General features: G+C 45.6%; 1 protein-coding gene across 3 annotated transcripts in view; it reads right to left on the reverse strand.

The window, feature by feature from the left end:
* The window catches only part of PXYLP1 (2-phosphoxylose phosphatase 1), a 184,312-nt gene extending 159,279 nt beyond the window's left edge, over window positions 1-25,033 (reverse strand). The window contains exon 1 of one of the 3 annotated variants that reach the window (XM_063915925.1): window positions 24,784-25,033. The gene's annotated coding sequence lies outside the window, so the exon portion shown is untranslated. Of the gene's footprint in view, window positions 1-11,205; window positions 11,306-24,507; window positions 24,752-24,783 lie in introns of those variants that run through there. The other 2 variants (XM_063915924.1, XM_063915926.1) reach the window with 2 other exon arrangements.
* Between the last annotated feature and the right edge of the window lie 485 nt (window positions 25,034-25,518).

Here is a 25,518-nt window from a genome sequence, read left to right on the forward strand (position 1 = left end):
AAGGTGTGCTGGTTCTTGTGGATTATTGTCACAACGTCTGGATGTTAAATTTGACCGAGCACCCTACTAACACTACTGAAGGTGTGTGCGTTCCAAATTTGCACACATGGGCACTCTAAGAAAGAATTAGGACTACTGGTGTGCACTGGCCCCTCCCTCTATGCCCCTCCTCCAGACCTCAGTTAAGGAAACTGTGCCCGGAAGAGCTGACATTACAAGGAAAGGATTTTGGAATCCCGGGTAAGACTCATACCAGCCACACCGTATAACTTGTGATAACTTACCCAGTTACCAGTATGAACAACAACAGAGCATCAGATCAACCCTGATGCAACTATAACATAACCCTTATGTAAGCAATAACTATATACAAGCATTGCAGAAGAAGTCCGCACTTGGGACAGGCGCCCAGCATCCACTACGGACTACGAGAAATAGATTTACCGGTGAGTAAAATCTTATTTTCTCTAACGTCCTAGTGGATGCTGGGGACTCCGTAAGGACCATGGGGATTATACCAAAGCTCCCAAACAGGCGAGGAGAGTGCGGATGACTCTGTAGCACCGAATGGGCAAACACAAGGTCCTCCTCAGCCAGGGTATCAAACTTGTATAATTTTGCAAAAGTGTTTGAACCCGACCAAGTAGCTGCTCGGCAAAGCTGTAATGCCGAGACCCCTGGGGCAGCCGCCCAAGAAGAGCCCACTTTCCTTGTGGAATGGGCTTTCACTGATTTTGGATGCGGCAATCCAGCCGCAGAATGAGCCTGCTGAATCGTGTTACAGATCCAGCAAGCAACAGTTTGCTTTGAAGCAGGAGCACCCAGCTTGTTGGATGCATACAGGATAAACAGAGAGTCAGTTTTCCTGACTCCATCCGTTCTGGCTATATAAATCTTCAAAGCCCTGACTACATCTAGTAACTTGGAATCCTCCAAGTCACGAGTAGCCGCAGGCACCACCATCGGTTGGTTCAAATGAAAGGATGACACCACCTTTGGCAGAAATTTCGCACAAGTCCGTAATTCTGCCCTGTCCATATGGAAAACCAGATAGGGGCTTTTACATGACAAAGCCGCCAAATCTGACACACGCCTAGCCGGAGCTAAGGCCAATAGCATGACCACCTTCCACGTGAGATATTTTAACTCCACAGTTTTAAGTGGCTCAAACCAGTGTGATTTCAGGAAACTCAACACCGCGTTAAGATCCCAAGGTGCCACTGGTGGCACAAAAGGGGCTGAATATGCAGCACTCCCTTTACAAACGTCTGAACTTCAGGAAGAGAAGCCAGTTCCTTTTGAAAGAAAATGGATAGGGCTGAAATCTGGACCTTAATGGACCCCAATTTTAAGCCCAAAGTCACTCCCGACTGTAGGAAGTGAAGGAAACGGCCCAGCTGGAATTCCTCTGTAGGGGCATTCCTGGCCTCACACCAAGCAACATATTTGCGCCATATACGGTGATAATGCTTAGCCGTCACGTCCTTCCTAGCCTTTATTAGCGTAGGAATAACCTCATCCGGAATGCCTTTTTCTCTTAGGATCCGGCGTTCAACCGCCATGCCGTCAAACGCAGCCGCGGTAAGTCTTGGAACAGACAGGGCCCCTGTTGCAACAGATCCTGTCTGAGAGGCAGAGGCCATGGGTCCTCTGTGAACATTTCTTGCTGTTCCGGATACCAAGTCCTTCTTGGCCAATCCAGAACAATGAGCATTGCTCTCACTCCTCTTTTTCTTACGATTCTCAGCACCTTGGGTATGAGAGGAAGAGGAGGAAACACATAAACCGACTGGAACACCCACGGTGTCACTAGTGCGTTCACAGCTATCGCCTGAGGGTCTCTTGACCTGGCGCAATACATTTGTAGCTTTTTGTTGAGGCGGAACGCCATCATGTCCACCTGTGGCAGTTCCCACTGATTTGTAATCTGTGTGAAGACTTCTTGATGAAGTCCCCACTCTCCCGGGTGGAGGTCGTGCCTGCTGAGGAAGTCTGCTTCCCAATTGTCCACTCCCGGAATGAACACTGCTGACAGTGCTTGCACATGATTCTCCGCCCAGCGAAGAATTCTGGTGGCTTCTGCCATCGCCACCCTGCTTCTTGTGCCACCCTGGCGGTTTACATGAGCCACTGCGGTGATGTTGTCTGACTGAATCAGCACCGGTTGGTTGCGAAGCAGATGCTCCGCTTGACTCTGGGCGTTGTATATGGCCCTTAGTTCCAGGATATTGATGTGCAGACAAGTTTCCTGACTTGACCACAGCCCTTGGAAGTTTCTTCCCTGAGTGACTGCCCCCCATCCTCGGAGGCTTGCATCCGTGGTCACCAGGACCCAGTCCTGTATGCCGAACCTGCGGCCCTCGAGAAGGGTGAGCACTCTGCAGCCACCACAGAAGACACACAATGGCCCTGGGGGATAGGGTGATCAGCCGATGCATCTGAAGATGCGATCCGGACCACTTGTCCAACAGATCCCACTGAAAGTTCCTTGCATGGAACCTGACGAAGGGAATGGCTTCGTAAGACGCCACCATCTTTCCCAGGACTCGCGTGCTTTGATGCACCGACACCTGTTTTGGTTTTAAGAGGCCTCTGACCAGAGTCACAAGCTCCTGAGCCTTCTCCGCCGGGAGAACACCTTCTTCTGGTCTGTGTCCAGAATCATGCCCAGGAAGGGCAGATGCGTCGTAGGAATCAGCTGCGACCTTGGAATATTCAGAATCCAGCCGTGCTGTTGCAACACTTCCCGAGAGTGTGCTACGCTGATCAGCAACTGCTCTCTGGACCTCGCCTTTAGGAGGAGATCGTCCCAGAATGGGACAATTATGACTCCTTGCTTTCGCAGAAGCCCATCATTTCTGCCATTACCTTGGTAAATATTCTCGGTGCCGTGAACAGATCAAACGGCAACGTCTGGAATGGGTAATGACAATCCTGTACCACAAATCTGAGGTACGCCTGATGAGGTGGATAAATGGGGACATGAAGGTATGGATCCTTTATGTCTAGAGACACCATAAAATCCCCACCTTCCAGGCTTGCGATGACCGCTCTGAGCGATTCCATCTTGAACTTGAACCTTTTCAGGTATATGTTCAGGGATTTTAAATTCAATATGGGTCTGACCTAACCGTCCGGTTTCGGTACTACAAACATGGTCGAACAGTAACCCTTTCCTCGTTGAAGGAGGGGAATCTTGACTACCACCTGCTGAAGATACAATTTGTGAATTGCAGTTAACACTGTTTCCCTCTCGTGGGGGGGAAGCCGGCAGGGCCGTCGGTGAGGTGGCATCTTCTCAAAGTCCAGCTTGCATCCCCGAGACACAATATCTATTGCCCAGGGATCTAACAGGGAGTGAACCCACTTGTGGCTGAACTTACGCAGGCGTGCCCCCACCGGGCCTAGCTCAGCCTTGTGGAGCCCCAGCGACATGCGGTGGATTATTGTAGAGGCCGGGGAGGACTTCTGTTCCTGGGACCTAGCTGTGTTGTGCAGCTTCTTTCCTCTGCCCCCGCCTCTGGCAAGAAAGGACTTTCTTGTTTCTTTGTTCTAAAGGCTGCATTTGATAATGTCGTGCTTTCCTAGGCTGTGCAGGAATATAAGGCAAAACAACAGAATTACCAGCTATAGCTGTGGAGACCAGGTCCGAGAACCCTTCTCCACACAATCCTCAGCCTTCCATATGCCTCTTAAGTCGGCATCATCTGTCCATTGCATATTCTACAGGACACGTCAAGCAGAAACCGACATAGCTTTGTCTCTAGGACCCAGTATACTCATGTCTCTTTGGGCATATTTTATATCATATATATATATATATATATATATATATATATATAATAAATCTCTTAAGACAGCATAAATATATATATCTATATATACCTACATACTAGGGTCTCAATTTCTGCTGATAAGGTACCTGTCCACGCTGCCCCAGCGCTATAAACCCATGCCGACACAATCGCCGGTCTGAGTAGTGTACCAGAATGTGCACGCTATCTGCAGGATCCCTGAGAACAGCTGTTACGAGAGGTTACCTTTTGGGCAAACGTGACACCCTAGGGGAAGATTCCCATCGTATCCTGGCCCTGGTGGGGAAAGGATACTGCCTGAGAAATCTTTGTGGGAAACTGCAGTCTCTTGTCTGGAGATTCCCGCTCTTTTTCCTCATGAGAGGAGGGAAATTTACCTCAGCTTTCTTCCCCTTAACATGTGTACCCTTGTGTCAGGGACAAATGAGTCATCAGTGATATGCAAATCATCTTTTATTACAATAATCATATATTGAATACTTTTCTGCCATTTTGGCTGTAACTTTGCATTATCGTAGTCGACACTGGAGTCAATCTCCGTGTCGACATCAGTGTTTATTATTTTGGATAGTGAGCATTGAGAGACACTGAAGGTCTCTGCGACAGAGTGACAGACATGGGTAGATTTCCTGTCTGTTCTCTAATCTTTTGTGCAATAAATTCACCTTAGCACTTAATTACACATATCCAACAGGTGTTGGCGTGGTCGACGGAGACACCTCACACACACATATTTGCTCTATCTCCTCCTTAGGGGAGCCTTTTACCTCAGACATGTCGACACACACGTACCGACACACCAGACACACAAGGGATGCTCTATTTGAAGACAGTTCCCCCACAAGGCCCTTTGGAGAGACAGAGAGAGAGTATGCCAGCACACACCCCAGCGCTATATGACCCAAAAATCACACAGTAACGTAGTGTTAACCCAGTAGCTGCTGTATATATTGTCTTTACACCAATTTATGTGCCCCCCCCTCTCTTTTCACCCTCTTCTTCTGCAGGGGAGAGCCTGGGGAGCTTCCTCTCAGCGGAGCTGTGGAGAGAAAATGGCGCTGGTGAGTGCTGAGGAAGAAGCCCTGCCCCCTCAGCAGCGGGCTTCTGTCCCACGATTTTGTGTAAAAATAATGGCGGGGGCTCATGCATATTACAGTGCCCAGCTGTATATATGCTGCTTTTTGCCAGGAGGTACTCAATTGCTGCCCAGCCCCCCCCCCCCCCCCCCCCCCCCGCACCCTACAGTGACCGGAGTGTGTGGGTTAGTGTGGGAGCAATGGCGCACAGCTGCAGTGCTGTGCGCTACCTCATATGAAGAGTCTTCTGCCGCCGATTTTGACGTCTTCTTGCTTCAACCCGCCGGCTTCTGTCTTCTGGCTCTGCGAGAGGGACGGCGGCGCGGCTCCGGGAACGGACGACCAAGGTTAGGTTCCTGTGTTCGATCCCTCTGGAGCTAATGGTGTCCAGTAGCCTAAGAAGCGCAACCTAGCCGCAGTTAGTAGGTTTGCTTCTCTCCCCTCAGTCCCACGTAGCAGAGAGTCTGTTGCCAGCAGAAGCTCTCTGAAAATAAAAAAAAAATCTAACTAAAATACTTTCTTAATAGCAAGCTCAGGAGAGCTTACTAAAATGCACCCAGCTCCTTCCGGGCACAGATTCTAATTGAGGTCTGGAGGAGGGGCATAGAGGGAAGGGCCAGTGCACACCAGTAGTTCTAATTCTTTCTTAGAGTGCCCAGTCTCCTGCGGAGCCCGTCTATTCCCCATGGTCCTTACGGAGTCCTCAGCATCCACTAGGACGTTAGAGAAATATATATATTTATTTTCATTCAAGATAAACACATACATACACTTCACCTTTAGGCCTTAATCAGTATGCTACTGTATTTTTAGTTTTAACAAGCAGATGACCTAGTAATGGAGCTGTAAATACTTCACAAATGCTGGGTGAATAAATCAGCTTTCATTTTGTGTAAAGTATGTAAAACCATTGATTAAGCCTATCGGAGTAAACACAGTAATGCTATGTATAACTTGATAAAAGACATTCTATTCTACTCATTTCGAGATGATCAGATGACCATTCCCTGGGAAACAAATTACTTTTCCATTTCCCACAATTGGAAAACTACAGAGGGTGGTTTCATTCAAACATAATTGGGATTATACAAAGCAAATGTAACCAGAGCAGATGTATTGGAAGATTGTAAACTGAAATAAATCGATGAACGTACTGAGGCTTGAACACAAAGTGGGCAGAATGAATTATTAAACTCCCCCGTGTTTTCTGTAATAACTATTAAAAGCCTTTTTGTCTATAATCGCTATATATGCACAGAGGGATTAGGAAGAGACAAGCAATTGATTTCAAATTGTGCCAAGTCTCTGTAAGTTATTTCTAATGATTTGTGGTTTAACGAATTATCACTGCCTAATAGTTATACTATAAAAATATGTTATTAGTATTACACAAAACCCACAACATACACCGTTCTCCTCTGCCATGCATAATCACACGGCACAATATTGGCCATAATCAATGCTATTAAAAACACACCAAAATGGAAATAAATAAAAGCTAACGGCTTAAACTACGCTTCTCAGCGTGCTGGAGCTAACATTTGAAAGCGCACTAACATTCAGTGTACAGCACACTGGCCTTTATGCTGAAGGCTAGCGCCACTTTACATTTTCAGCCCCAACCAGACGAGAAACGTAAATAAAGCAGTCAGATATTTATTATTTTTTATTGTGTAATACACCAGGGTTGGCTGGTTTAAACCCAATTTTTTTTTTGTAGTAAACATACTGCTTTTTTTTTTTTATTGTGCTGTGATTACAGACACGGCGCCATGAGTTCTTTAAAAAAAAGCCTATTATAAGACAATCTCCATGGTATTAACATAGAACAGAGAAACATAGAATTTGACGGCAGATAAGAACCACATGGCTCATCTAGTCTGCCCTTTTTACTTTTTATTCTTCAGGTAATCTCAACCCTTTTTGAACCTTAATTCTTTGTAAGGATATTCATATGCCTATCCCAAGCATGTTTAAATTGCTCTACAGTCCTAGCCTCTACCACCTCTGATGGGAGGCTATTCCACTTGTCCACTACCCTTTCTGTGAAGTAATTTTTCCTTAAATTTCCCCTGAACCTGCCTCCCTCCAGTTCTAAAACCTGCCTCCCTCCAGTTCTAAAATTTCTCTTCCTTTGAAGAATGTTTCCCTCCTGAACTTTGTTAAAACCTTTGGTATATTTGAAAGTTTCTATCATGTCTCCCCTTTCCCTTCTCTCCTCCATACTATACATGTTAAGATCTTTTAGCCTTTCCAGGCAAGTTTTGTGATGTAGGCCATGCACCATTTTAGTTGCCCTTATTTGTACACTCTCTAATGTATTTATATCCTTCTGGAGATATGGTCTCCAGAACTGGACACAGTATTCCAGATGAGGGCGCACCAATGACCTATACAGTGGCATTATCACTTCTTTTTTCCTGCTACTGATTCCTCTCCCTATGCAACCAAGCATCTGACTTGCCTTTCTCATTGCTTTGTTGCATTGCTTTCCTGCCTTTAAGTCACTTGAAATAGTGACTCCTAAATCTCTTTCCTCCTCAGTAGTTTCCATTATAGTACCCTTGATACTATATTTAGCCTTTGGATTTTTAAGACCCAAGTGCATGATTTTGCATTTTTTAGCATTAAACTGTAGTTGCCATGTTCAAGTCTAGCTAGGTCATCAATCATTTGTTTTACCCCTCCTGGTGTGTCTACCCTGTTGCATATCTTTGTACCATCTGCAAAGGCATACTTTCCATTCAATACCATTTGCAATGTCACCAACAAAGATATTAAAGAGAACTGGTCCGAGTACAGATCCCTGGGGTACTCCACTGGTAACATTTCCCTCCATAGATTGCACTCCATTTACTACAACTGTCTGTTTTCTATCCTGCAACCAGTTTCTTATCCATTTAACTATTTTATAATCCAGCCCCACACTTTCAAGTTTATTTAGCAGTCTGCGATGTGGGACAGTGTCAAATGTCTTTCTAAAGTCTAGATATGCTACATCTACAGCTCCCCCATGATCTATTATTTTCATCACAGAGTCAAAAAAGTCAATAAGATTTGTTTGGCATGATCTCCCACCAGTAAATCCATGCTGTTTTGGATCCTGTAAGTTGTTTGATTTAAGATATTCCACAACTCTTTCTTTTAGTAGTTTTTCCATTACTTTCACTACTACTGATGTAAGGCTTACTGGTCTGTAGTTACTTGCTTCTTCCTTGCTTCCACTTTTGTACAGTGGAACTACATTTGCTCTTTTCCAGTCCTCTGGAATGGCACCTGTATTTAGTGAATGGTTAAATAATTATGTTAATGGTGCCACCAGCACATCTTTTAGCTCATTTAGTATCCTTGGGTGTATCCCATCTGGCCCCATTGATTTATCCACTTTTAGTTTTGAAAGTTCAGTTAGGACCTTCTCCTCTGTAAATGTACTTTCATCTACCTTATTTTTATGAATGTCCTTTCAACGTAACTCTGGCCCCTTCCCTTCTCCTTCTGTAGTAAATACTGAGCAAAAATAATTATTTAGGTGATCTGCTATTGCCTTGTCTCCCTCCACCAAATTCTCACTCTCTGTTTTAAGTCTTATTATTCCTCCATTTGATTTTCTCCTTTCATTTATTTACTTAAAAAAAAGTTTTGCCCCCTTTATCTACTGACTGGGCCATTTTCTCCTCAGCTTCTGCCTTTGCACGTCTGATCACTTTCTTAGCATCCTTCTGTCTGTCAAGATACACCTCTGTGTCATTATTATGTTGAGTCTGCTCGTATTTCCTAAAAGCCATTATTCCAAATTCTTATTGCTTGTGGTCTTCATTCCAGTGAGCTGGACCAATGCAGTACATTCACACAAAGATATATAGGAAGGGTTAACCAGATCAGAGAGGTACTAAGGGGGTCACTCCGACCCGTTCACACGCAGCGGTTCTTCGCTGCGGTGCGAACGGGTCTGGAATGCGCACGTGCGTCGTTGCCCGGCGACAGGGGTCGCTGGGCTATGACACTGGATACGAAGAAAGCAGTCGCAGCGGCAACCGCAAGAAGATTGACAGAAGGAAGGCGTTGCGGGGCATCACCTCTGTTTTCTGGGAGTGGTAAGGAAAACGCAGGTGTCCCCAGAAGAACGGAGGGCGGATGTCTGACGTCAAAGCCGGTCCCATCATCGTTGAGATCGTCACACAGGGTAAGTATGTCCAGGGCTGGTCTACTTTTACACAAAACTTTTTAGCTAAGCAGGGCTGCACAAGCGTTAACAGCCCTGCTAAGCTAAAATCGCACCAGCAGCAAAAAGTTGCTGCCTGCGATCAACTCAGAATGACCACCTAAATCTGCATAGCATCAGCTAAGACTCCACAAACACCTCCACTAACAATCCTATAGGACTGGAGAAAACCACAACTAACATTCTCAATCTTAAAGGGTAAATAACTCCAATACATTTAAGAGGCAATACACAGAGAAACACCTCATGGTTTAATATCCTTCATGTTTATTTCAATTCAAAATCTTCAGTCCTAATGAGATGTCTCGGAGTGTACTTTGTATGTTTTAATCTGTTTAGTCTATCTACATACACGGTCACATTATGACCACCTCCTGCATTTCAAGTCGGCAGTGCACAGCCCATGAAGTACGTCACGTGTTGTACACTGGCTTGGTGGGTATATAAGGTGTGTGATAGGCTGTCTGTACACATATCATTTGTTGCCATCATGGGTAAAAGGGGCAAATTTATCCAAGTTGCAAAAAGGGGTGATTGTCAGCTTTCGGGCCAATGGTGGCAGAATTTCTGAAACAGCGCAGTTTGTGAACTGTTCGCATGCTGCTGTGGTGAAAGTGTATCATGACTGAACAAACAGCACCATTGCGAATAACCAATGTGGAAATTGCGGGGCACCCCGTGCCACTGAGGCGAGGGGTTAACGCCACCTACGAAAGTGTGTGAGGGCCGACTGACATGCTACAGTGAAACAGCTCAGTGTGTCTAAAACAACAGTTCAGCCCGCCTAGCTGCTGTCCGCGCTGCACACAGCGGTTACTCTAGTTGGTGGTCATAATAATGTGTATATTCAGACGTATTAGAAATAATAAGCATTAAAAATGGTTTTATTGAAGCATGTAAAATAAATCATATCAATAACTTTGGATTGTTAATGTTAGATAGCACTAAAACATGGCTGATCAATGTTACTAATACATAGCATAGTTTCACAGTATTAATATAGTCAGCAGGATTCCATTTTTTTTCCATTAAAACATGAATGCAAAAAAAATTGTTTCAAACAAAAAAATTCTTTCCAACCCTATGTAATACTAATAACATACTTTTATAGCTGCAGATTTGTAAATATACCCTAATTGTTTAATATTCTGTGTCATCCTAGGAGTATGGTGTTGCGTGTGCATCATACCTCATAGCCCTGGACTTGTATCTTTTAGACTAGGGCTGGCCAAACCGGTTCTCGAGATCTACCAACAGCTCACATTTTCCAGACCACCTAGCCGGTGCACAGGTGTAGTCATTACTAATTAAGATGTGCTGTATTCATTCCTAACTGACAATTCTACAGATTTCCAGGAGGCCTGGAAAACATGAACTGTTGGTAGATCTCGAGGACCGGTTTGGCCAGCCCTGTTTTAGACAATATCATCTAAAAAAAAAAAAAAAAAAAAAAAAAAATGGGGGCCTATTTGTAAAGTTAATTTCCTCCTAAAATCATGCAAAAATGTCTGGATTGGTTAGCCAAAGCCATCTCCAAACGGTGTTGGCCACTTTGTACCTGTGAGGAGACCACTGATAAATCACATCGCAATACCAGGTCGCAACCGGGAATTGGAAATGGGTCCTTCCTGGGTGCGACCTGGCATTGGACCCTTTCAGATTGGCTTCCCGACCCGCCAATATGCTGGGTCGGGTTGCCATCGGGGGCGGAGGCGTGCTGGGAGATGAGATCATCTCCACGCCGCCTCTGCCTATCCTGTGAACGGGTCCCAGGTCACATCGACCCGGCAACCCATTCACACTGCACCTGACTCGGGAATTCAGGAGTGACCCCTTTCAAGCCGAACAGCGACCTGTGTCGACCCGGCAATATACCAGGTCAATACCAGGTTATTTGTGCGATGTGAAAGACCATCTGATCCCTCCCCAGAGTTAGTGTTCACGCTAGGCATTATTAGTGGGGTTCCCACTCTGTACTTTTTGTAAATGACATGCACTGAATTTGGAAGGGTCCTGCAGGACGCCCTGCAGCCAATAGGATATGGCTGTCTCCCCACCCAATAGCTGTATGTCAGCACTGTGCAGAGCTCACCCAATCAACTTGCTGACCAGCATTGTGGCGCACTGGGGTCCTGATGGAGCGAGCTTCGAATTCACACTGTGTGACCACAAGCAAATGACAGCTCAGTAAACGTTACAGCATGAGGCAATCTCTGTATTCAGCCAGGATCACAGTGCATTCTCCAGATGGCCTCTTGTCTAGTTAAAAAAGAAGGGAGGAGTCATTGCTTCAGTGTACAGGAACTTTTATAAGAAGTAATTTCCTTTATGCAAAATTAATAGGTCCAAATGGGGGGGGGAATTATTCACCCTATTATTAAAACATAACTTATTTATTAATAAAATATAAAAATACCGTAGACGCACACAGTCTTTACGTCTACAGAAAAACAAAACACATGACCCTTGTGGGAATATCACGTTAGCGAGAGCTGAATCACCACAGCGCACATGTGAACCCTAATGAAGTGTCTCCATAGAGTTTTGCTGCAGAGCTATAGAGGGCATGTGTAGTGAACTTCAATATCACTAAAAATAGGATTTTAATTACCTACAGGTAAATCCTTTTCTCGTAGTCCGCAGAGGATACTGGGGTCCATTTAGTACCATGGGTATAGACTGGTCCACTTGGAGCCATGGACACTTTAGGAATTTGATAGTTTAGAAAATGTGCCAGAGGAGACGGACATACTTCGAGAGAAGGATAAAGATAGTGGTGAGATTCTGAACCAGCACACACAACAAGAGGAAAGCCAAGCTAACTAAACTTTGAACAGGAACAGCAACGGCTGAACCAACAGTACTTAACTAAGTAACAGTGCAGGAAGAACGAAGCACTGGGCGGGCGCCCAGTATCCTCTACGGACTAAGGATTTACCAGTAGGTAATTAAAATCCTATTTTCTCTTACATCCTAGAGGATACTGGGGTCCATTTAGTACCATGGGGATGTACCAAAGCTCCCAAACTGGGTGGGAGTGCGCTGATGTTCCTGCAGAATTGATTGACCAAACTGAAGGTCCTCAGAGGCTCGGCCGCCCAGGAAGAACCCACCAACCTAGTAGAGTGGGCCTGTACAGATTTTGTACATGGCAAACTTACCGTGGAATAAGCATGCTGGATAGTAAGTCTGATCCAGCGTGCAATAGTCTGCTTTGAAGCAGGACACACAATCTTATTGGGAGCATAAAGGACAAACAGCGAGTCTTTCTGTGACGAGCTGTTCTTTTCACATACACCTTCAAAGCCCTCACAACATCCAAAGACTTTCAAGTAGAAGAGGTGTCGGTGACAACCGGGACCACAATAGGTTGGTTGATGTGAAATGCAGACACCACCTTAGGAAGAAATTGCTGACGAGTTCGGAGTCCAGCTCTGTACTCATGGAAAATGAAATAGGGACTTATGTGAGACAAAGCACCCAGCTCCAACACACGTCATGCTGAAGCCAAAGCCAACAGTGTGACAGTCTTCCACGTAAGAAATTTTACATCCACCTCCTTTAACCGCTTTAAACCAGTCCGACTGGAGGAAATGCAGCACCACATCGAGATCAAAAGGTGCCATGGGAGGCTGGATGTGCAGAACACCTTTCACGAACATCTGGACCTCAGGGAGAGTAGCCAATTGTTTCTGAAAGAAAATGGACAAGGCCAAAATCTGGACTTTTATGGAGCCCAGACGTAGACCCACATCCACTCCTGCTTGTAGATAAAGAAGGGAACGTCCTACATGGAATTCCACCGCAGAAAATTTTGTGCTCTCACACCAACAGACGTATTTCTTCCAAATACGATGGTAATGCTTAGACGTTACCCCCTTCTTGGCTTGGATCATAGTCAGGATAACCTTGTTAGGAATCCCTCTCCTGGCTAGAATCAGCCATTCAACTTCCATGCCATAAAACGTAGCCGCGGTAAGTTCTGATAGACGAACAGGCCCTGTTGCAGAAGATCCTCACGAAGAGGTAGAGGCCACGGATCTTCGAGGAGCATCTCCAGAAGGTCCGCTTTCCAGGCCGGAGCAATTAGAATTGCTTGAACCTTTTTCCCTTTTTATTATCTTTAGAATTCTTGGGATCATAGGAAGTAGAGGAAACACGTACACCATCTGATAGACCCATGGAGTCATCAGAGCGTCTACTGCCACCGCCTGTGGGTCTCTTGACCTGTAACAATACCGCTTGAGCTTCTTGTTTAGACGAGAGGCCATCATGTCGATCTGTGGATATCAGGAGATCATCCAGGTACGAATTATGTTCACTCCCTGTTTGCGGAGTAGAAACATAATTTCTGCCATCACCTTGGTAAACACCCTTGGTGCAGTGGACAGGCCAAATGTCAGGGCCTGGAACCGGTAGTGACAGTCCTGCAGTGCAAACCGTAGATAAGCCTGATGAGGCGGCCAGATCGGAATGTGAAGGTACGCATCCTTGATATCCAGAGACACTAGGAATTCCCCCTCCTCCAGACTTGAGATCACCGCTCTCAGAGACTCCATCTTGAATTTGAACACTCGCAAATACAGGTGCAACGACTTGAGGTTCAAAATTGGTCTTACTGAATCGCCCGGTTTCGGTACTACAAACAAGTTGGAATAGTAACCCTTGTTTAGCTGATGAGGTGGAACTGCCTTGTATTGTCCATCTCCTCTGGGCACAGTTCTCTAACTGAGGTCTGGAGGAGGGGCCAGTGCACACCCATAGTCAAAGTTCTTTTTAGGTGCCCTCTCCCCTGCGGAGCCCGTCTATACCCCATGGTCCTTACGGAGTCCCCAGCATCCTCTACGGACTAGGAGAAATAGATTTACCGGTAGGTTTAAAATCTTATTTTCTCTTACGTCCTAGAGGATGCTGGGGACTCCGTAAGGACCATGGGGTTTATACCAAAGCATCCAATCGGGCGGAAGAGTGCGTATGACTCTGCAGCACCGACTGAGCAAACGCTAGGTCCTCATCAGCCAGGGTATCAAACTTGTAGAATTTAGCAAAAGTGTTTGACCCCGACCAAGTCGCCGCTCTGCAAAGTTGTAATGCCGAGATGCCTCGGGCAGCCGCCCAAGAAGAGCCCACCTTCCTAGTGGAATGGGCCTTAGCCGAATTTGGTACCGGCAATCCAGCCGTAGAGTGAGCCTGCTGAATCGTATTACAGATCCAGCGAGCAATAGTCTGCTTCGAAGCAGGTGCACCAATCTTATTGGCCGCATACAGGACAAACAGAGCCTCTGTTTTCCTAATTCTAGCCGTCCTGGCTACATAAATCTTTAAGGCCCTGACTACGTCCAGGGATCTGGAATCCTCCAGGTCACTTGTAGCCACAGGCACTACAATAGGTTGATTCACATGGCATGAAGAAACCACCTTAGGCAAACATTGCGGACGTGTCCTCAATTCAGCTCGATCCACATGAAAAATCAAAGTAGGGGCTTTTGTGTGACAAAGCCGCCAATTCTGATACTCGCCTTGCTGATGCCAAGGCCAACAACATGACCACCTTCCAAGTAAGAAATTTCAACTCAACCTTGTTAAGGGGTTCAAACCAGTGTGATTTTAGGAACTGCAACACCACGTTGAGGTCCCATGGTGCCACTGGAGGCACAAAAGGAGGCTGGATGTGTAGCACTCCCTTTACAAACGTCTGGACTTCTGGAAGAGAAGCCAATTCCTTCTGAAAGAAAATCGAGAGGGCCGAAATCTGAACCTTAACAGAGCCTAATTTCAGGCCCATATCCACTCCTGTCTGTAGGAAGTGGAGAAAACGACGCAGATGAAAATCTTCCGTAGGTGCATTCTTGGTCTCACACCAAGACACATACTTTCGCCAGATACGGTGATAATGCTTAACCGTCACCTCCTTCCTAGCCTTTATTAAAGTAGGGATGACCTCTTCCGGAATCCCCTTTTTCGCTAGGATTCGGCGTTCAACCGCCATGCCGTCAAACGTAACCGCGGTAAGTTCTGAAATACACAGGGCCCCTGTTGCAACAGGTCTTCCCTCAGAGGAAGAGGCCAGGGATCTCCTGTGAGCATCTCTTGTAGATCTGAGTACCAGGCCCTTCGAGGCCAGTCTGGGACAACGAGTATCGTCTGTACTCTTCTTTGCCTTATGATCCTCAACACCTTTGTGATGAGAGGAAGAGTAGGAAACACGTAGACCGATTTGAACACCCACGGTGTTATCAGAGCATCTACTGCCACTGCCTGAGGGTCCCGAGACCTGGCGCAATACCTCTGAAGTTTTTTGTTGAGGCGTGACGCCATCATGTCTATTTGAGGAGTTCCCCAAAGACGTGTTATGTCTGCAAAGACTTCTTGATGAAGTCCCCACTCTCCTGGATGGAGATCGTGTCTGCTGAGGAAGTCTGCTTCCCAGTAGTCCACTCCCGGAATGAAGACAGCCGACAGAGCGCTTACATGATTTTCCGCCCAGCGAAGAATTCTGGTGGCTTCCGCCATCGCGACTCTGCTTCTTGTCCCGCCTTGGCGGTTCACATGAGCCACTGCTGTGACATTGTCTGATTGAATCAGAACCGGTAGATTTCGAAGAAGACTCTCCGCTTGTCGAAGGCTGTTGTAAATGGCCCTGAGTTCCAACACATTGATGTGTAGACAGGACTCCTGGTCTGACCAAAGTCCCTGAAAAAATTTTTCCCTGTGTGACCGCTCCCCATCCTCGGAGGCTCGCGTCCATGGTAACCAGGATCCAGTCCTGAATTCCGAACCGGTGACCCTCCAGCAGGTGAGCACTTTGCAACCACCACAGAAGAGACACTCTGGCCCCTGGGGACAGAGTTATTTTCCGATGTAAGTGCAGATGGGACACGGACCACTTGCCCAGAAGGTCCCATTGAAAAGTCCTTGCATGGAACCTTTCCGAAGGGAATGGCCTCGTAGGCCACCACCATTTTTCCCAGAACTCGAGTGCATTGGTGAACCGACACCCTTTTCGGTTTTAGCAGGTCTCTGACCATGTTCTGGATGTCCTGGGCTCTCTCTATTGGGAGGAAGACCTTCATTTGTTCCGTATCCAGTATCATACCTAGGAACGGCAGTCGAGTTGTCGGAATCAACTGTGACTTCGGTAGATTTAAAATCCAACCGTGTTGCTGGAGCACTCTCAGAGAGAACGCCACGCTGCTCAGCAATTTCTCCCTTGATCTCACTTTTATCAGGAGATCGTCCAAGTATGGGATAATTGTGACTCCATGCTTGCGCAGGACCACCATCATTTCCGCCATTATCTTGGTGAAAATCCTCGAGGCACTGGAAAGTCCAAACGGCAACGTCTGAAATTGGTAATGACAATCCTGTACAGCGAATCTCAGGTAATCCTGATGCGGGGCATATATGGGGACATGAAGGTACGCATCCTTTATGTCCAGAGACACCATAAACTCCCCCTCCTCCATGTTGGCTATTATCGCTCTGAGTGATTCCATTTTGAATTTGAATCTTTTTATGTACAGGTTTAGGGATTTCAGATTCAAAATAGGTCTGACCGAACCATCCGGTTTCGGGACCACAAATAGGGTTGAGTAGTAAACTCTTCCCTGCTGGTGCAGGGGAACCTTGATTATCACTTGCTGTATACACAGCGTTTGAATTGCAGCTAACACTACATCCCTTTCCGATGTGGAAGCTGGTAGGGCCGATTTGAAAAATCGGCGCGGGGGCACCTCCTCGAATTGCAGTTTGTACCACTGGGAAAATATTTCCAACACCCAGGGATTCAGGTCTGATCTGACCCAGGTCTGACTGAAAAGTCGAAGACGTGCCCCCACCGGTGCGGACTCCACCAGCTGAGCCCCAGCGTCATGCTGTGGGTTTTGGTGCAGCCGGGGAGGACTTTTGGTCCTGGGCACCTGCCGAAGCAGGTGCTCTTTTGCCTCTGCCCTTACCTCTGGCGAGGAAAGAGGATCCCCGACCTCTTCTGGACTTGTGCGCCCGAAAGGACTGCATCTGATAGGGTGTTACTTTCTTTTGCTGTTGGGGAATATATGGTAAAAAATTCGATTTACCTGCTGTAGCTGTGGAAACCAGGTCTGTCAGCCCATCCCCAAACAATACCTCACCCTTATAGGGTAGTACTTCCATATGTTTTTTGGAATCCGCATCACCCGCCCATTGGCGAGTCCATAAGGATCTTCTCGCCGAAATAGACATGGCATTGGCCCTAAAAGCTAGCAGTCCAATGTCCCTTTGAGCATCCCTCATAAATAAGACTGCGTCTTTAATATGGGCTAGAGTTAAGAATATAGTATCCTTATCCATATTATCAAATTGATCTGTCAGCTCATCTGTCCAAGCTGCAATTGCACTACACACCCATGCCGACGCAATTGTCGGTCTTAGCACAGCACCCGTATGAGAATAAATACACTTTAAGGTAGTTTCTTGCCTGCGATCTGCAGGGTCTTTAAGGGCCGCTGTGTCAGGAGACGGTAGCGCCACTTTCTTGGACAAGCGCGTCAGGGCCTTGTCCACAGTGGGGGGTGATTCCCAAATCTCCCTGTCCTGCTTAGGGAAGGGGTATGCCATATAAATTATTTTGGGGATCTGCGGTCTCTTTTCCAGAGTCTCCCAAGCTTTTCCAAAGAAATCATTTAATTCATGAGATGTGGGAAAATTAATAATCTGTTTCTTTTCCTTAAACATGTGTACCCTTGTGTCGGGGACCGAGGGTTCATCCTCAATATGCAACACATCCCTTATTGCCACAATCATACACTGAATGGTTTTAGTCACCCTAGGGTGCAATTTTACTTCGTCATAGTCGACACTGGAATCAGAATCCGTGTCGGTAGTAGTGTCTTGTGTTAAGGGACGCTTTTGAGACCCCGACGGGCCCTGTGAGTCGGACCAATCCGAGGATTGACCCCCTGATGTCCCCCCTAATTCAGCCTTATCAAGCCTTTTATCTAAAGATGCCACACTTGCATTCAACATATGCCACATGTCCATCCATTCCGGAGTAGGCACAACCGACGGGGACACACCACTCATTTGCTCCACCTCCTCCTTGGAGAAGCCTTCCGCTTCAGACATGTCGACACCACGTACCGACACCCCACACACACAGGGATTAACCTACAAGGGGACAAAACCCCAACCAGGCCCTCAGGAGAGAGAGAGTATGCCAGCACACACCCAGCGCTTAATAACACTGTGGAAAAATATGACCAGATAGCGCTTTTTTATATAATAATATTCCAATTCCCACTCACTGCGTCGCCAATGTGCCCCCCTCCTCTTTTTTCCAGCCTGTGAAGTTCAGCAGGGGAGAGACCAGGGAGCCAGCGTTCAGCATGCAGCCTCTGTGGAGAAAATGGCGCTGGTTAGTGCTGAGGATCAAGCCCCGCCCACCCAACGGCGGGCTTCGGTCCCAGTGCTTTTTTTATTAAAATGGTGGGGGATTCTTGGATTTACTGCCTCCGCAGCCTAATCCATCTTAACAAGCCCAGAAGTGAGGAATATTGCTGCCCAGGGCGCCCCCCCCCCCAGCGCCCTGCACCCTTCAGTGCTGCTGTGTGTGTATAGTGGGAGCAATGGCGCGCAGCTTACCGCTGCGCGCCTTACCTCATGAAGATCTGATGTCTTCTGCCGCCTGATGTCTTCTGCCTTCTCATACTCACCCGGCTTCTATCTTCGGCATCTGTGAGGAGGACGGCGGCGCGGCTCCGGGACGAACCCCAGGTGAGACCTGTGTTCCGACACCCTCTGGAGCTAATGGTGTCCAGTAGCCTAGAAACAGAGCCCAACCGTAAAGCCAGCCCTGCTTCTCTCTCCTCAGTCCCACGATGCAGGGAGCCTGTTGCCAACAGGACTCTCTGAAAATAAAAAACCTAACAAAATTCTTTTAAAACAGAAAACTCTGGAAAGCTCTCTGCAGTGTACCCTTTCTCCTCTGGGCACAGAATCTAACTGAGGTCTGGAGGAGGGGCATAGAGGGAGGAGCCAGTGCACACCCATAGTCAAAGTTCTTTTTAGGTGCCCTATCTCCTGCGGAGCCCGTCTATACCCCATGGTCCTTACGGAGTCCCCAGCATCCTCTAGGACGTAAGAGAAATTATGTTATAACGCCCGTCGGCAGAAACAATTGGTTAGCTGCCAGCGGGTGCAAAAGTGTGGAGGAGTGGGGGGAAACATTTGAATCTCACCCAAAGATTGTTAAAATATCAACAACTTGTCCTCATGTGGAAAATGTCAACATTAGGGTTAGGCTGCGGGCAAGAGGGATGGGGTTAGGCTGCGGGCAAGAGGGATGGGGTTAGGCTGCGGGCAAGAGGTTTGGGGCATGTAAACTCACCTGAACCCTGGGAGGTTTGACCTGGAAGTCATGATCACAAGACCACCGGGAACGCTACTGGAACTGAAGAGCAGGTAAGTCACCGCTGGGTCACCAGGGACGATATGTCAACATTTCATTACGTTGGCATGGTCAATGTTGACACTGACTGTCGACATCTTATCACAACAGTGTTTTAATGTGCTTTTCATGTGTTCAACAGTCCATTCAAATTAATCAAAAATACATTAAATATGTAACCGTAATACGCCCAACTGCACCTTTACTTAATGTCTTTAGACTTTGTTGCATAATATTACAATGCAATACATAAATAACTACAATTGAATTTGTTGTCTAACTATATATAAAGGTTTCCAAGATTTTTGCCATAAAACGTAGCCAAACCAGAGACAGGTGAGAAAAAAAAAGCAATCTACATACGAATTCAATTTTTAGTAATTCATTGATCTGGGATGCAGTCAAAATGCCGACTGTCAGGATTCCGACAGCCGACATTTTACCGGCAGTCGGAATACCAGTATCCGCCCGTAATTCACACTCGGGCCCGTTGCATGGCGAGCACAGCAAGCCCGCAAGGGGCCTCGCTGCCAATATTCCGGCAAACGGGATGCTGCTGTCGGGATACTGATAGCTGGCATCCCGTCAGCCGGTATTACATACAGAATCCACCAATCTAATATGTAGTACAGCTTTTATGTAACAGAGAATGGAATTTTTTCTACTAAGAACAGAATTCCCTGATTTTACACAACTTCACTACAACTTAAACAGTGACATCACAATTATGTTTCTAGATCTTCATCTATGTAAAATAGACCAGAGATTGCAGACCATACAAGGGAATTGTCATAACAGACCTATTCTGATAGTATGATGAGAGTTAGCTGTAATTTTCTAAGCAAACTGTGATATTTCACTTGTCTCCTACATTAGGCAGATGTCACGGTAAAGTAGATATACAGAAAGATAAGGTTCATAGTTACCACAGGGTGAAAATAACACAAAGAAAAAAGATAAGATAGCGCTAACGAATTGTCTAAAGCACAGGTGTTTTTTTTCCCATAAAATGAATCACATTTATTTAATGATACTCAACATGTAAAAATAGTTTTGCACATATAAAACCATATATTTAAAAGCCTCTTATAGCCAGTCTCTAGCCAACGACAATTGATGTAAGTCAAGCACACCTGTTTATATTAATAAAGTCCCTGTGACCGGTCACAATATCAACAGGATCCTTGATACTGATTTGCAGACGTGTCCAATCTTATGGTATAGTTACCGATACTTTTGTGGATTAGCCGGGTATCCCACCTAGCGAGGGTCCAGAGGCTTGTCTCCGTTCCGACACAGATGTTTGGTGGTTCTCCCTATATTAATTTTCCACGTCCATGGATGAAATATATCAAGAAGGACAATGGCTGTCAAGGTGTCCTGAAGGTGGCTTTTAAGTTGTCAAGGCGAAGACTGGTCTCCTAACGCGTTTCGCTGGCGTCTTGGCAGCTTTGCAAACCAGAAGATAATGTCAGCAGGCAACAGTTCCACATTAGGATTGTGCCAGGCACTAAACCACAGGTTCTCAAACTCTGTCCTCAGGACCCCACACAGTGCATGTTTTGCAGGCAACCCAGCAGGTGCACAGGTGTATTAATTACTCACTGACATTTTAAAAGAATCACAGAATCACTTGTGATTCTGTGAGGAGACCTGCAACACATGCACTGTGCGGGGTCCTGAGAACAGAGTTTGAAAACATGTGCACTAAACCACAGGTTCTCAAACTCAGTCCTCAGGACCCCACACTGTGCATGTTTTGCAGGTTTCCTCACAGAATCACAAGTGACATAATTAACTCCACCTGTGGACCTTTTAAAATGTGTCAGTGATTAATTAATACACCTGTGTACCTGCTGGGTTACCTGCAAAACATGCACTGTGTGGGGTCCTGAGGACCGAGTTTGAGAACCACTGCACTAAACTATGCACATGGCCATTTATGGGATAGCAGCTAATCAGTCTAATGTGAGGTTGTCTGATGACACCAGTGCCAAATTGGTAGATACTGGGTTTAGTCAACATGCAATATAAATATTCATTAACCTGCATTTTGTTTCAATATACTTTCCGGGCACTCGGAATTTTCTTTCCTGAATTAATAATTTGTTGGGATAACGATCTATGCTGGGAAGTTGACGGTGAGTGATGGAATGGCAGCAGAACTTCAACATGGGGTACAGATAAAGATACAATTGTTTGGGCAACCTTAAATTTTCACACCTACACTTGCCACTCAACCTATACATAAAATATGTAACAATACCAAAAGTAAGAAACTGCAGGAAGTGATTCAATACAATACACACAAAACTTTGTGCTTAAGTATTTATCAAAGCTTGTAAAGAGAGAAAGTACCAACCAATCAGCTCTTACCTGTCATTTTTCAAACACAGCCTGTAACATGTAAGGCAGAAGCTGATTTGTGAGAGATAAGGTACCAGACAAATTTTATTTATCTCCGGGTTTTGATAAATACTCCCCTAAATGAAAGCTGAAGAGATATTTTACATATTTTTCCTGCTGTTTTCTATGGATGCACATTCTTATTGTAAACTGTTCAAACTCTCAGGAGTAACAAGTTCCTTAAACTAAATAATCAGTCATTTAAAAAAAAACGTTAAATAAAAAGCTACTTATTCGATCAATTTACTTTTAAAATCCTGTTTAGGTTTGTCATATCGCTTTAATCCAGGAGATCGATGATTTCCACAAATTATGTGGCTGATTAAACCAGGTGAAATGCAGGGTTGAATTTAGCCAGCCACAGAACTTGTGTCCTGAGCAGGTGTCCCAAATTAAAGGGACATTATGGCAAGCCTATTTATAATAAACTCATTAGACTATTAGAGTAACTTGTGATGCATAATAAATAATTAGAGTACTTTATGCTCTCTAAACTCCATTAATGTTATGCGGTTTTTACTATGTAATTGTGAGAAAGCGGGTAAAGTACAAAGCTTGCAATATTTGCCCTTTGTCCTCAGAATGAATGAGTGCAAATTCTATACAGACAACTGTTCTGGAGACATATACCAAACACCTTATTTAGAACTAAATTTAAAAGTATAGTATAACAAATGTTGTGAAACCTATTAAAAACTATCACCTGTCTTTAGCTTCACTTGCACAAATCAGATTGGTTGCCATGCATTACAGCACACCAGGTAGCAAATGGCGCGCATCGTTCATCGTTGGTGCATACACACGGAGTGATATGGACGATTTCTCGTTCATTAGTGAACGAGATCGTTCATATCACCCGCACACATCGGCAAGTGTGGAGGGCGCTTTAGTCATGAGTGTCCTGGTCAAGCCTTGGAGAGTGATAAATTGCCCAGTAATAAAGTACCAGCCAACCAACTCCTGTCATTTTTCAAATACAGCCTGTGACAGTTAGGAGCTGATTGGTTAGTACTTTATCACCTTGCTATTTATCAATCTCCAAGGCTTGATAAATGGGGGCCAGAGTATAGTAAGCCTATACAACTATAACAATTCTCTTGGAAATAGTGACATCACTGCATTGATAGTTGCATTTTCACAAGTAATGTCCACTTTCAAAAAAACAAAGAAAGATAACATCAACTTAGAATACACAGTTTACAAATGGATCTTGTACAGAAAACAAGCGCCCTAAAAAATTAAGAGAAAAAAACCCCCAAATACTAAAGGGCCGACTCAATTAGCCGAGCTGGATGAAAAATTACTTAACTTGACTAAAAACCTGCAACTGGCAAGTTACCATTGTTAACAAAAATGGTAAAAATCAGGCATTTAACAACTTTAAGAAGCTAAAATACTTTGCTTATGCTCACTCATAGCCCTCTATACAGTTATCCAAAGTGATTTGCCACTTTCTGGGGTTTAGGGTGATATCCTATATTTTTCATGCAGTTCCACGTAACACACTGTAGAATTAAAGCATGGATAGCACATTATGCACTCCCTAATTGAATAGCAAGGGTCGCTGGAGCATGTATGCATGCTGAAAATACGTTGCCTTAAGTAGGTTAAGTTGACCAGCGGTAAATCTTAACAGTTACTGGAATTCCGGCTAACCTTTTTTCTAATGTAAAGTCATATGTATAATGTTCAAAGGTGATCGCACTGCAGTGGGAAAGTTTTGTTGCTTTACAAAGTACTGTATGAAAAAAAAACCTCTGGAACTACAGTTATGACGTGCTATATTCCTGCACCAAATCTGCATATTGAAAACCCAGACACAGCAACATCCCATTACAGAACTTTGCAGATACCAACCGGATGCAAGCAAAAGTGACATATATGGGATTAAACAAGGAAAAGTGTTACACACCCATCAAGGACACTGGAGATTTTTTGCCACACTGTACTAAGATCATGGTCATAATCCCTGTCTGGAAAATCAATGAAAGTACTCTAGTATTATTACATATACATATTACAGTCAGGTCAAACTAGTGCCCAGTTGTCACATTATCTCACTTTGTTTTTAAGGCCACACAAGTGGATGCTAAGTCCTTGCAAATGGGATGGAGACCACCCAAAGGTTTCCCATGACAATACTGGGATATGAACTCCACTTAAACATGATGAACGGTAAAGGATATAGATATGAATGATTTATGCAAGGTTTATATTCCCAGCAGTTTTTCAAGAAATAATTGGATTAAAGCTGCAGTGACATCAGTATTTGTTTACTGGGGACATTACACACACACACATATATATATATATATATATATATATATATATATATATATAATTTTTTTTTTTTTTTTTTATATATGCATTGTACACAAATAGGTGCAATCCCTAGATGGTCAGCCCCCTCACGTCTGCACATGCATGTGTGTGTATGGTTGGGGCTTGATGGGGGGTGCTGCTCCTACGGAGCTCGCTATACCAGTTGGATGATGGGTGGTGTCATGGTTAGGAGCCCCGTGCGGGAAGACAAGGGTGAAGAGCAGACAAGGTAAGATCGCCTACCTGCAGGAGCAGCAGCAGCCTTATCACACTGAGCCGGATGATCGGAGACTGAGAAGAGGAGGAGAGAGCGGAGGGAGGGGGCAGGCAGAAGGGGGGAGACTCGGGGAATGAATGAATAGAGGAGGAGACACAGGCAGTGATAGCTCATCAGACACAGATACCAGTGTGAGCTATACTGGGAGGCGGAGCAGGGCATGGTAGGCAGAAGACACAGGACACACCCTGATTATTGCTATATACCCGTCTACCCGCCATACACACACAACCCCGTCTTACCTTGCAGGACTGCGCCCCCATCCCAAATTAAAAAAAACAGCTCGGGATGCCTGCTTAGCAACCGTTGCTATGCGAACGTCACTTGTTGCGCCGTCTGCTGCGTGTCACCAGGTGGGAAAAGTAAAACCTCCCGTCGCCATCTTTGTTTTGGGCAAGCGGAGCCCAGTTATTCCTCAGGTCACAGGTGGCGGCGAGCCGTTCCCTAGTGATAGAGATATTACAGTGGGGTTTACCTGACGGTTGGTTCTATTTTGGAGGGGCTGAAGGGACCTTGTGACGTATTGAGGGGAGGAGCTACGTCACCAGGGGGAGGAGCTACGGGCGAACAGGGTACCCGAAAAGTACCCTCGCGGGCTCGCTTCGCTCGCCACGCTTCGGGCACGGTGGCTCGCTCCGCTCCGCTTCGCTCACCACCTAATTACTAAAGGTAATAGTTGGTGGCGTGGATAGTAGAGGAACTATCCCGCTGGCCTAGCTCCTCCCCCTTGCGTCGTAACTCCTCCCCCTTACGGAAAAGGTCCCTTAGCCCACTTGATTCTAGCATCTACCTTTACGGTTGGTTCTTACCTGACCCTCTCCATGGGGTCGATTCAATTCCGCAACAGATGAATAGCGCCGGGAATTAGCTCCCGACGCTATTCAATTCAGCTAAAGTTAAGTCGGCGAATGCCCGTTCTCGCCAACTTAATAAGTAGTTTTGTCGGGAGAACGGGCATTCTCTGACTTAACTACCCG

Source organism: Pseudophryne corroboree, chromosome 4 (assembly GCF_028390025.1).
Source record: "Pseudophryne corroboree isolate aPseCor3 chromosome 4, aPseCor3.hap2, whole genome shotgun sequence".
Classification (NCBI taxonomy): Eukaryota; Metazoa; Chordata; class Amphibia; order Anura; family Myobatrachidae; genus Pseudophryne; species Pseudophryne corroboree.